A 13,635-nucleotide genomic window follows, 5' to 3' on the forward strand; every position below is an offset into this window, starting at 1 on the left:
TTTTCACACCAAGCCCACAAGAGTTGTCTTAATTGCCACTGAGACAGCATGCTGAAATAATTGGCTGGAAGTGCAGATTCACATTTTTGCCATTTGAACTGCTTCTCTTCATTCTGGCACACTCCTTAGATCTGGTTCTCTTCAGTATAACAGTATAATGCGAGAGTTGTAAGCAATTGGGAACGAACGAACAAACAAACAAAAAAAAAGCCACTGCTGTCAGAGTTTAAACAGATATTAGTTTTAGAGTGATTTTAGCTCAGAGTGGCTATGAATCAAGAAATAGTGACTATCTAACTTCTGCCATTTTGCAGGTACATAAAGACTGCTGTGAGGGTGACAGAGCACTGGAACAGGCTGCCCAGAGGGGTTGTGCAGTCTACTTCTCTGGAGACATTCAAAACCCAAGATTCTCTCTCTCTCTCTCTCTCTCTCTTTTTTTTTTTTTTTTTTTTTTTTTTTTAATTCGCTGTGCTGCCAAGCACTGGCCTTGAGTTTAATCTAGCATTCAGGCTCTGCACTGTTATCATTTGGGTCTCATGGAAACTATCTTTTAGAGAATATTCAGAATTACACTGCCTTCCTTTCCTCATCTGGAAGTCAGTTTATGAATAATATCAGGAATGGTACCTCCTCCTTCTTTCACAATGGGCTAATTACAACAGTTTCTGAGTATTTTGAATATCCACGTGTAACCCATATATTGCTATTTCTAATTCTGAATAACGGGTTTCCTCTTCTCTCTAAGATTAATCAGTTGTTTAGAAAGCTTACCCGGGAATCTATCCCGAAACAGTCTTGTGGCAGGCGGCAAGGTGTGTGGGAGGATATAGGCAGGTACCTGTCATGGGTGTCTCCTTCAATAGTTTTGAACTTCACCCCTGAACAACTGCAAAATCCTAAAAACCTGACAGAATGTTTGAGAGTCATACGCCCTGACCCTGACAATGCCGGAGAACGACAGCTTGCAGCAATGTGCTGGGTCCTGGCTTACTCCTATCAAACACTGTTTAACATCATCCAGCACCTTGAAGAGAGAGAGGAAGTCCCTGAATCTGATGACCAGATAACACATGCTGTGGCTGACCCAGAGGACCAACCAACTGTGGTATCAGTCGCCCCCATAGTCAAGTCAAAACGATGGAAACGGAAGCCAGCTCGTTTAGTAAGGGAAGAAGCCTCTCCTAAGAAGGAGGGAGAAGGGGAAAAGGCAAACACCTCTAAAACAGAGCCATCACAAAAACAGCAGGAAGAAGAGATGGAAATCATAAAGGAATCAGAAATCACTCGATCCCTATCCCTGAGTGAGTTGCGAGAAATACAAAAGGATTATGGTCAACACCCAGGTGAACACATCCTCACCTGGCTGCTTCGATGCTGGGATGCTGGGGCCAGTAGCCAACAATTAGAAGGCAATGAAGCCAAGCAGCTGGGATCCCTCTCTAGAGAAATGTTAACTGACAAAGGAACTGGGAGAGAGACACAGGTTCTCAGCCTCTGGAGGCGACTCCTGGCAGCTGTGAAAAAAAGGTATCCCCATAAGGAAGATATTGTATATCAAGTAGGCAAGTGGGCCACTATGGATAAAGGTCTCCAGCATCTGCGGGAATTAGCTGTGCTGGAGATGATTTATAGTGATTTGGACAATGCCCAGACACCTAAAGATCCCAATGTAGTCCAGTGCACAACATCCATGTGGCATAAATTGGTGCGGAGTGCACCATCATCACATGCCAGTACGCTGGCAATATTTAATTGGGATGAGGGGATGGGACCAACAGTGTATACTCTGTCCTGCCAGCTTCAAAAATATGAAGACAATCTCTCTGCTCTGCTATGGGCCTGTGTCTCAGCTGTGGAGAAACTGTCCAAAAGACTTGACCACCTTGTAGAACAAGCATATCCCTCCTCATCCAGACAGAGTGATATTTCAGCCACTAAGAATCAGTATTTTCCTGCTCGAGAGAGAGAGTACCCAGGACGACACCACATGGCACCTTGTGGTTTTATCTGCGTGACCATGGGGAAGATATGAGGAAATGGGATGGTGTACCTACTTCAACCCTAGCTGCTTGGGTACGTGAACTGCAAGGAAAGACAGCAACTAGAAGAGGGGCTCCTAAAAAAAAAGCTGCTCCAGTTTCTGTTGGGCAGTTCCCCAGAGGCAGTAGAAGGGCTGATGTTATTCTTGACCCTGATGAAGGGACCTCTGCTTCTCATTTGCAAGAATTAAGTGGCAGACACTCCAACCAGGACTAGAGGGGCCCTGCCTCTGGCCAGGCAGAGGAGACGGATAACCGGATTTATTGGACTGTGTGGATCTGATGGCCTGGCACACTGGAACCACAAGAATACAAAGCCCTAGTGGACACTGGTGCACAATGTACCTTAATGCCATCAGGCTCCCAAGGGACAGAACTCATCTGTATCTCTGGAATGACAGGCGGATCCCAACAGCTAACTGTAGCAGAAGCTGAAGTGAGTCTAACTGGGAATGAGTGGCAAAAGCATCCCATTGTGACTGGTCCAGAGGCTCCATGCATCCTTGGCATAGACTACCTCAAGAGAGGGTACTTCAAGGATCCAAAAGAGTACCGGTGGGCTTTTGGCATAGCTGCTTTGAGCACAGAGTAGATTAGGCAGCTGTCTACCCTGCCTGGCCTTTCAGAAGACCCTTCCGTTGTAGGATTGCTGAAGGTTGAAGAACAGCAGGTACCAATCGCTACCACAACGGTGCACCGACGGCAATATCGCACCAACCAAGACTCCCTGATTCCCATCCATGAGTTGGTTCATTGGCTAGAGAGCCAAGGAGTGATCAGTAAGACTCGCTCACCCTTTAATAGTCCTATATGGCCAGCGAGAAAGTCTAATGGCGAGTGGAGGCTAACAGTGGACTATCGCAGACTGAACAAAGTCACGCCACCGCTGAGTGCTGCAGTGCCGGACATGCTAGAACTTCAGTATAAACTAGAGTCAAAGACAGCCAAGTGGTACGCCACAATTGATATTGCTAATGCATTTTTCTCCTTCCCTTTGGCAGCAGCATGCAGGCCACAGTTTGCTTTCACTTGGAGGGGCATCCAATACACCTGGAATCAAATGCCCCAAGGGTGGAAACACAGCCCTACCATTTGCCATGGACTGATCCAGTCTGCACTGGAACAAGGGGGAGCTGCTGAACACCTGCAGTACATTGATGACGTCCTCGTGTGGGGCAACACAGCAGAAGTTTCTGAGAAAGGGGAGAAAGTAATTCAAATTCTCCTGAAAGCTGGTTTTGCCATTAAACAGAGTAAGGTCAAGGGACCTGCACAGGAAATCCAGTTCCTGGGGGTAAAATGGCAGGATGGACATCACCATATTCCGATGGATGTGATCAACAAAATAATGGCAATGTCTCCACCAACTAGCAAAAAAGAAACGCAACCTTTCCTAGGCCTTGTGGGATTCTAGAGAATGCATGTTCCAGGCTATAGTCAGCTTGTGAGTCCTCTATATCGAATGACTCGAAAGAGAAACTATTTCGACTGGGGCCCCGAGCAACAACAGGCCTTTGAACAAATCAAACAAGAAATAGGTCATGCAGTAGCCCTTGAGCCTGTCCATACCAGACCAGCTGTGCAAAACATACTTTACACTGCAGCTGGGAAGCATGGCCTCACCTGGAGCCTGTGGCAGAAAGCCCCAGAAGAAACTCGAGGTTGACCTCTGGGTTTCTGGAGCTGGGGCTATCGAGGATCAGAAGCCAATTACACCCCAACTGAAAAAGAGATACTAATGGCATATGAGGGTGTTCGAGCTGCTTCAGAAGTTGTGGGTACAGAAGCACAGCTCCTCTTGGCACCACGGCTACCTGTGTTACATTGGATGTTCAAAAGGAAAATTCCCACTACACACCATGCGACTGATGCTACGTGGAGTAAGTGGATAGCGTTAATTACACAGCGGGCTCGAATGGGAAAACCTAATCGCCCAGGAATCCTGGAAGAGATCATGGACTGGCCGGAAGGCAGGGATTTTGGAGTGCCAACACAAGAGGTAACCCGTGCTGAAGAGGCACCACCATATGAGTTGCCAGAAGACAGAAAGCAGTATGTGTTGTTCACTGATGGATCCTGCCATGTCGTAGGGAGCCATCGGAAATGCAAAGCTGCTGTGTGGAGTCCCACACGATGAGTTGTGGAGGCCATGGAAGGGGAAGGCGAGTCGAGTCAGTATGCAGAAGTAAAAGCCATACAACTAGCCATAGAGATTGCTGAAAGAGAAAAATGGCCAGTACTGTATCTCTACACTGACTCATGGATGGTGGCAAATGCTCTGTGGGGGTGGCTGCAGCAATGGAAACAGACCAACTGGCAGCACAGAGGTAAACCTATCTGGGCTGCTACCCTGTGGCAAGATATTGCTGCCTGGGTAGAAAATCTGGATGTAAAAGTATGTCATGTAGATGCCCACATGCCCAAGAGTCACGCTACTGAAGAACATCTGAACAGCGAAGAGGTGGATCGAGCTTCAAAAATTGAAGTGGCTCAGGTGGACGTGGACTGGGGACGTAAGGGTGAGCTGTTTGTAGCTGGATGGGCCCATGAAACATCAGGACATCTGGGGAGGGATGCCACATACAGATGGGCTCGTGATCAAGGGGTGGACCTGACCATTGAGGCCATCACACAGGTTACCCATGAGTGTGAGACCTGTGCCGCAATCAAAAGAGCCATGAAGGTAAAATCTCCCTGGAACAGGGGGAGGTGGCTAGGGTTTCAATATGGTGAGGCCTGGCAAATTGACTATATTGGACCACTCCCACAAACCCGCCAAGGCAAATGGTACATACTCACCATGGTAGAAGCAACTACTGGGTGGCTGGAAACACCCCATAAACCATGCCATGGCCCAAAACACTATCTTGGGCCTGGAAAGGCAAGTGCTGTGGCATCGTGGTACACCAGGGAGAATTGAGTCTGACAATGGGAGTCATTTCCGAAACAATCTTGTCACCTCCTGGGCCAAGAGGCACGGTATTGAGTGGATGTATTACATCCCTTATCACCCACAAGCCTCTGGGAAGGTTGAGAGGTACAATGGACTGTTAAAGACTATGTTACGAGCATTGGGTGCTGGGACATGGAAACAATGGGACATAAATCTACCAAAAGCCACTTGGCTAGTTAACAACAGGGGGTCTGACAGCCATCCTGGTCCTGCCGAAACAAAAGCTCTACACACGGTGAAAGGAGCTAAAGTCCCAGTAGTGCATGTAGGAAAGTGGATGGGGAAGGCGGTGTGGGTTGCTCCTGCCTCGGGAAAAGGCAAACCCATTCGTGGGATTGTCTTCGCCCAAGGACTGGGGTATACCTGGTGGGTCATGCAAAGGAATGGAGATATCAGGTCCGTGCCTCAAGGAGATTTAACCTTGGGAGAAAAATAATCTGTAATCTAAGGTATATTCCATACCATATGATGTCACACTCAGCAATAAAAGGTGGAAAAAGGAAGAAGAGGGGAGGGGTGGGCTCTCGTAGCGAAAATGTCTGTCCTCCCGAACACCGGCTACGTGCGTTGAGGCCCTGCTGCAAGGACATCGCTCATTTGTGGGAAGCATCGCTCATTTGTGGGAAGTGGAGAGTAATTTCTTTCCTCTGCACTTCCACATAGCCTTTACTTTTTGTTTTGTTTTGCTTTTTCCCTTTCCCCCTCCCTTTTCCCCTTTCCCTTTTTTCCCTTTAGTTAAATTGTTTAATTAATAATAATCTTTCCTTAATAATTATTTTTTCCCTTTAATTAAATTATCCTTATCTCATCCCGTGAGTCGTTCTTTCCTTTATTTCTTCCCCTCCTCATCTAAGGAGGGGGAGTGAGAGAGTGGTTGTGGTGTTCAGCTGCCTAGCACGGTAAAACCACCACATTATAATTATTATTATTTTCCTTTCTTTCCTGTCCTAATAAACTACCCACAAGCTTTCATTTTTCCCGATTCTCTCCCCCAACCCGCTCGGAGTTGGGGGGTGGAGGGGGAAGGGTGAGCAAATGGCTATGTGGTGCTTAGCTGCTGCACGGGTTAAAACACTACCTTATGTATCTAACATTCATAAATTTATGCTAAGAATATTACAGCGTAAAAGCAAGCATTTAAAAGTCAGAAGCTACCAGAAATAATACCACTTTTGTCCTAACTTAGCCCCTTTATATGTAGTGTAATTTTGTTGTACTTTCATACAATTTTCTCAGTATTCTCATATACCTCATTCACGGTAGCTTTCATTCTCTGCACTATTCATACACAACATATTTATCTTCATTATTCAGTGTGTGGCCATAAACCTTGTTTACTGAATACTACTCACACTCTGCCTTGAAGCCAAAACTAATTTGTTTGTAGGCTTTTCCACAGTATTTATTGCTCATATTACAGTGTGGCCCAAACAAATCACTTGATTTTCCCAATACCTTTGGAGAATGAAATGTTATTTTCCTTTACACATGCAAAGAGAAAACACAGAGGGTCAGATTCACCTATTAATTTGGAGTTCCTATTGTGGCATGAGTTTTTATGCTGTGTGACATTATATGGCATTTCATGTGTTCAAGAATAAGCTCTAATTACATTTGCTCCTTACTGAACAGTCTTTTGACAAATCAAATCCTAAGACACTCAGAAAAAGAAGGATGGAAAATTTAATGACCCATAATAAGTCTGATTAATATCACCCTCCCAGAAGTACCTCCATTTCTCTCTTTCCTCCTTCAATTTCCAACTTTCTGAAGAAGCAAAGCAGAATTCCTACAAACAGCAGTTTCTTTACATAGTTTTTGTGCACATCTAGAGCATGTCTATTCTTTGCACATGTATATGTACACGTAATAAAGGGATTTAAAATTACTTTTGTTATTTTTTTCTGGACCTGTGCAAACCTCATGACATTCAACAAGGCCAAGTGCAAGGTCTTGAGAAACTTGACATGAGCCTGCAACGTGCACTTGCAGCCCAGAAAGCCAACCATATCCTGAACTGCATCAAAAGAAGCATGGCCTGCAGGTCCAGGGAGGTGATTCTTCCCCTCTACTCTGCTCCCATGAGACCCCACCTGGAGTACAATGTTCAGCTCTGGGGCCCCCAGCACGAGAATCATAGAATCATAAAGGTTGGAAAAGACCTCCAAGATCATTTAGTCTAACGATCCCCCTACCACCAATATAACCCACAAACCCATGTACCTAAGCACAACATCTAACCTTTCCTTAAAGATCTCCAGGGATGGTGACGCTACCACCTCCCTGGGAAATCCATTCCAGTGTCTAACTACTTTTTCTGAGAATAAATTTCTTCTGATTCCCAGCCAGAACCTCCCCTGGTGCAACTTGAGGCCATTCCCTCTTGTCCTATCACTAGTTATCCATGAGAAGAGGCTGAACCCCAGCTCCCCACAACTTCGTTTTAGGTAGTTGTAGAGAGCAATAAGGTCTCCCCCGAGCATTCTCTTCTCCAGACTTAACAACCCCAGTTCCTTCAGCTACTCTTCACAAGACTTGTGTTTCAGGCCCTTCAACAGCTTCGTAGCCCTTCTCTGGACATGTTCTAGGGCCTCCATGTCCTTCTTGTAGTGAGGGACCCAAAGCTGAACACAGTACTCAAGGTGCGGCCTCACCAGAGCAGAGTACAGGGGAATGATCAGCTCCCTGGTCCTGCTGGCTACACTATTCCTGATACAAGCCAGAATGCTGTTGGCCTTCTTGGCCACCTGGGCACACTGCTGGCTCATGTTCAGGCGAGCATCAATTAGCATTCCCAGGTCCTTTTCCTCTGCACAGCTTTCAAGCCACTCTGCCCCAAACCTGTAGTGCTGCATGGGGTTGCTGTGCCCCAAGTGCAAGACTCGGCACTTAGCCATGTTGAACCTCATCCCATTAGCCTCTGCCTATTATTGACCCATCCTGTCCAGGTCCCTCTGCAGGGCCTTCCTATCCTCTGTCAGATCGACACTTCCCCCCAACTTTGTGTCATCTGCAGACTTACTGAGGGTGCACTCAATTCCCTCATCCAAATCATCAATAAAGATATTAAAGGGGATGGGCCCCAACACCAACCCCACCACTTGTGACCAGCTGGATTTCAGGTTAGGAGGCTGAGTACCCTGAGGATAAGTGGTCTGGCTAGTAAAGACAGATGTAAAGAAGGCATTAAGAACCTCAGACTGTTCCTTATCCTCAGTAGTCATGTTCCCCCCCTACGTCCAGTAAAGAATGGAGATTCTCCTTAGCCCTTCTCTTGCCATTAATATATTTATAAAAACATTTTTTGTTATCCTTAACCATAGTGCCCAGGCTGAGCTCATGCTGGGCTTTAGCCTTCCTGATTTTTTCTCCACATATGCTGGCAACTTCCTTTTACTCTCCCCGACTTGCTTGTCCCTTCTTCCACTGGACATGGATGTATTAGAATGAGTCCAGAGGAGGGCCACGAGAATGATCAGAGGGCTGAAGCACCTCTCCTATGAAGACAGGCTGAGAGAGTTAGGGTTGTTCAGGCTGGAGAAGAGAAGGCTCCAGGGAGACCTTATAGCAGCCTTCTAGTACCCAAAGGAGGCCTACAGTGAAGCTGGGGGAGGGACTCTATGAGGGATTTTAGTGACAGGACAAGGAGTAATGGTTTTAAACTAAAAAAGGTTAGATTTAGATTAGATTTTTGAAGAAATTCTTTACTGTGAGGGTCGTAGGGTACTGAAAGAGGTTACACAGGGAAGTTGTGACTGCTCTGTCCCTGGAAGTGTTCAAGGTCAGGTTGTATGGGGCTTTGAGCAACCTGATCTACTGGGAGGTTTCTCGGCCTTGGCAGGAGGGTTGGAATTCTATGATCTTTAAGGTCCCTTCCAACCCATACCATTCAGTGACAGAATGCAATATCAGACAGGGAAATGGGAAAAATATTTCTGGTAGTTGGATTAGGCTCATCTTGGGAAGTAGGGCACATGGGTGTGGACAGGTCTTAAGGGAATTTAAGAAAGTAAGAAACTGCTGCTGAAGTATATAGAGTAGAATTTTTCAAAAGGAAGAACTTGGCACCATATGGTCAGATGTTTCCAGTGATGTCAACAGACCAAATCTGTCATGAAGGATAGTTTTACGCCCCAAAGAACAGATGTTAGCATTTTCCAGTGAAAGTTTCCATATTTTTATAACATTGACAAAAGGCAACTTTTCTCAGTTTTTCTTTCATGTGTATCTTAAGTATACAGAATGAGGAGCAAATATTACTCAAGATATTAAGAGTTCTCTAGGACAAATCTCTAGCAGATCATTTCAGTGTAATATCTGACAAAATTCTAAGCAACAGAGCACAATTTCTCATAAAATGTCACACAACTTCCACACTGTTGTTAGACACTTAGTCTAGTCATCATGTGACCAACTCCAACTAAGTTTTTACTTCTATTACAATGTCAAAGCAACTCAACACCACAGTGAATTATCAGTTCATATTGTTAAAATATATATGTAGAGAGAGAGTTAAACTACTCTGAGAATCTGTCAAGATAGATTTCATGTTCTATCAACAGTCGTACAAAACAGGAATTGTATACATTTTGGTCATTATTACTGCTGTTGGGGGAAACAAGTTTCTTCCTTTATGAATGGAACTGAACAGCAGGACTAAATGTTAAAAATTGCTACAGAATAGTTTCTGATTTAAAGAACACTTGGCTAGATCTTTCTGAACTTATAATGTCGGTCACTACATTCATGCTATGTATTTTATTCAATAACTGTTAAAAGAAAATTTAGACAACTCTTTAGCTTTTATTTCTTTCTGCTTTGTCTACATTGCCTATCTGTTTCTGAAAGCTTTTTTTTCCTCCCCATTTAACCCATGCAAAGTGAGCAAGTAGATGGTTAAGCATAGCTTTGCTTTCCAACAAAAGTACTTTACCCGTAGTTATTTACCTTGAACATGGTAATCATGGTAGTAGTAGATATGCTCAGATAAACTAGGATAATCAGTAACACTGTCCAACAAAGGTCTTTGCTAATAAGTGAATGCTCTGATAATGATATTGAGAAGACAGGTAAAATAAAATTTTCCATCTTGTCCTATCCACAGGTCAGAAGATTCTTAATTGCTGCAAATACTAGATGTGCATGCTGCCTTGGAGAAGATGCTGAGCCATGAACCCCATGGTATTAATTTTCAGAAAAGCTGTAGAAGCTTTGGGAAAGCCAAGGATGGAGCAAACATCTTAACTCACTGCAAATCACCTTGTTAATTATCTTAGTGCCAATGCTTTTGTTAAGAGCCTGGGAGTATGGGAAAATAAGATGACTCATTGACAAAATTCTAGCAACATCTGCCTTACACGTTGTGTATAGGAAATTAGTGTTATTGAAACAAATATGAATTGACCAAGTAAAAAATACTGTCTGCACAAATAGGCTATTTGTGCCACAATATAATGAATTATAATACTTTAATAAATTATAAATATTTTATTAATTAATACAGAAGCTCTTATCAATAGTAAAGTATAAGTCACTACAGAAAAAAATAGACAAGTTATATTGATGCACTGTGAAGCACTTCAGCAACAGCTTATTTACCACTAAATATTAAATTAAAAAGAGGTTCTGATATTAAATCAAGATTGATGGTGGCTGTATTTCTTCTGCTGATGAGCTCAGTCCTCAATCTGATTGAAAAATATTGATTTCTTGCATTGGCTCAGTGAAGTTATCTCTCTTGGAGGTCATATTTTTGCATAGTTTCTTTGAGTCCTACACCTTTTACTAACTCCACTTGCTTTCTTTAATCCTCTTAAAAGGATAAGCATCATTTGTTAAGGCAACTTCTTAGCTGGAGAAAGAGTAATCTTTTAACCAATGTTCCCATGGTACTCCACATTGTTAACTGCATATATCATTGTCATGAACAATTAATAGTAATTTTCCATAACTATGGAGTCCTGAGGAAGTGTGAAAGGACAAAACCAACTGACCAAACAAACAAACAAATAAACCAAACCAAACCAAACCAAACCAACCAACCAATCAAACTCTAAAAACTCTAATACTGTGCTGTCTTTTTGAAGGGGAAATAGGATTTATGAACAGTTAGAGGTTGTCAATCTGACATAAACCCTTAATTGAGAAATGAAGGAAGATACTGTCAATGCCATATAAATAAGAATCTACAGATTGTCAGATTAACTTAATTAGAAATGCATAAACCAAACAAACAAACAAAAAAGAAAAAAAATAGTATTGCTGAAAAAATGTAAAAGCAATACTATGCTTCCATCTTCTGATACAATGCTTTCTAGAAATTACCTTGGTACTACATGAGTTACCATATATCAAGAGAATTAAAACCAGTGGTTATTACATCTTGAAATTCATTAATTAAACTGGTTACAATCTCTTTAGCAGATATATTTCAGAGAATCATTGCTTGGACTTATAGTTTTTGACTCTTATTAGCAAGTTTGATGACACCAGAATTAATTATAAAGATTTAAGATAACACGATTTGTGATATAAATAACAAATTAAGGCCTATATTAGAATGATACTGTACATTTTATGCAGGTAAATGACAAGATTAAGGAACACAAATCTGAGTAGAAATTATAGAAGAATTATCATAGAGGTTAGTATACATATGAAACATTTATTAGAATTTGCTTTGGATTTTATTCCATTGTAACATTCAAGACTGAAAATTTTGAAAGATTTGTTTGACTGAAATTACTGCAGTTCATGCAGACAATTAGAAAGATCTTATAGTATGTGTATTGCAGATCAGTGAGTTCACAGCAGTTCTGCTTGGCTTTATGTTATAAGAATTTATGTGAAGAAATATTAGCACATCTCCAGTTTACACATATAAAATGGAAAAAAAAAATTTAAAGTGTTTGCATGTCAGTAGGAATTTCTTCCCCATCACCTGATGTTCATCTAGTAATACAGTCAGTTTTATACTTGAGCTTCAGTTTCCAGAACATTTTCTAAGCAACAGTCTTTATTTGTCAAGCAAGATTCGTGGCTATCCTTCTATTCTATAGACAGAGCAGAACAGAAAGGGTGTTCTACATGGCACTGGAAATCACAGAGAGCTGTAACAGAATTTTACCTGGATTTATGAATACTTTGCCTTTTTGCATTAGGATGTCTGGAATTATTATGAATCATTTCATAATAATTCTGAACATATTTATGATTGATTTTAAAAAGGAATCCCAAAGCGTTCAACTGTTTACTTAAGAGAAGACCACCAATATACACTCAAAAAGTAGTAGTCAATGGCTCAATGTCCAAGTGGAGATCAGTGAAAAGTGGTGTTCCTCAGGTGTCAGTATTGGGGCCAGTGTCATGTGATACAGACAGTGAGATCGAGTGCACCCTCAACAAATTTGCCAATGACACCAAGCTGTGTGTCACAATCGACATGCTGGAGGGAAGCGATATTATCAAGAGGGACCTTGACAAGCTTGAGAAGTAGGCCCGTGTGAACCTTAAGAAGTTCAAAAAGGCCAACTGCAAAGTCCTGCACCTGGGTCAAGGCAATCTCAAGTACAAATACAGGCTGGGAGGAGAAAGCAGCCCTGATGAGAAGGACCTGGGGGTGTTGGTAGATGAGAAGTTCAACATGAGCCGACAAAGTGCACTTGCAACCCAGAAAGCCATCCTGGTCTGCATCAAAAGAAGCATGGCCAGCATGTCAAGGGAGGTGATTCTCCTCCTCTGCTCTGCCCTCATGAGAGTACTGTGTCCAGGTCTGGGCCCCCAGCACAAGACAGACATGGATTTACTAGAATGAATCCAAAGGAAGGCCACGAGAATGATCAAAGGGCTGGAACACCTCTCCTATGAAGAAAGACTAAGAGAGTTGGAGCTGGGGAGACTTTATAGTGGCCTTCCAGTACCTAAAGGAGGCCTACAAGAAAGCAGGAGAGGGACTTTTCATCAAGGAGTGTAGTGATAGGACAAAGGGTAATGGCTTTAAACTACTTTAAACTAAAAAAAGGTAGATTTAGATTGGATTTTTGGAATAAATTCTTTCTCTAAGGGTGATGAGGCACTGGGACAGGTTTCCCAGAGAAGTTATGGATGCCCCATTCCTGGAAGTGTTTAAGGCCAGATTGGATGGGGCTTTGAGCAACTTGATCTAGTGGGAGGTGTCCCTGCCCATGGCAGAGGGGCTAGAATGGAATAATCTTTATGGTCTCTCCAATCCCAAACCATTCTATGATTCTATGAATATCATGGACAGTGCAGAAATTTCAACTATTGCATAGAAAAATTATTAAATGATATTTATATTCTACTAGCCCTGACAAAAGAATTACATTTTGTCTTCTCACCTGGCTGAAAATCATCTAAACATTAAGCTTATAAAACATCTGAAAGTAATGCTAAGGCCTTAGAAACATTTCTAATCAGTTACCACTTTAAACTAAGAACATACCATTGTGAATGAAACTTCAGGATGGCTTTTATATTTGCAGTATAATAACACAGCCTCAGAAAGATCCCCTAAACTTGCTGTATATAAAAGTCTAGTCCTCATTTAGTTAGCAGCTTTTTTTGGTATTTTGTTTTCTTTTACTTTTCTTTGAGTTTTATATCTTATGACTAATCCAGAAA

The sequence above is a fragment of the Cygnus atratus genome, chromosome 2, assembly GCF_013377495.2.
Source record: "Cygnus atratus isolate AKBS03 ecotype Queensland, Australia chromosome 2, CAtr_DNAZoo_HiC_assembly, whole genome shotgun sequence".
Classification (NCBI taxonomy): Eukaryota; Metazoa; Chordata; class Aves; order Anseriformes; family Anatidae; genus Cygnus; species Cygnus atratus.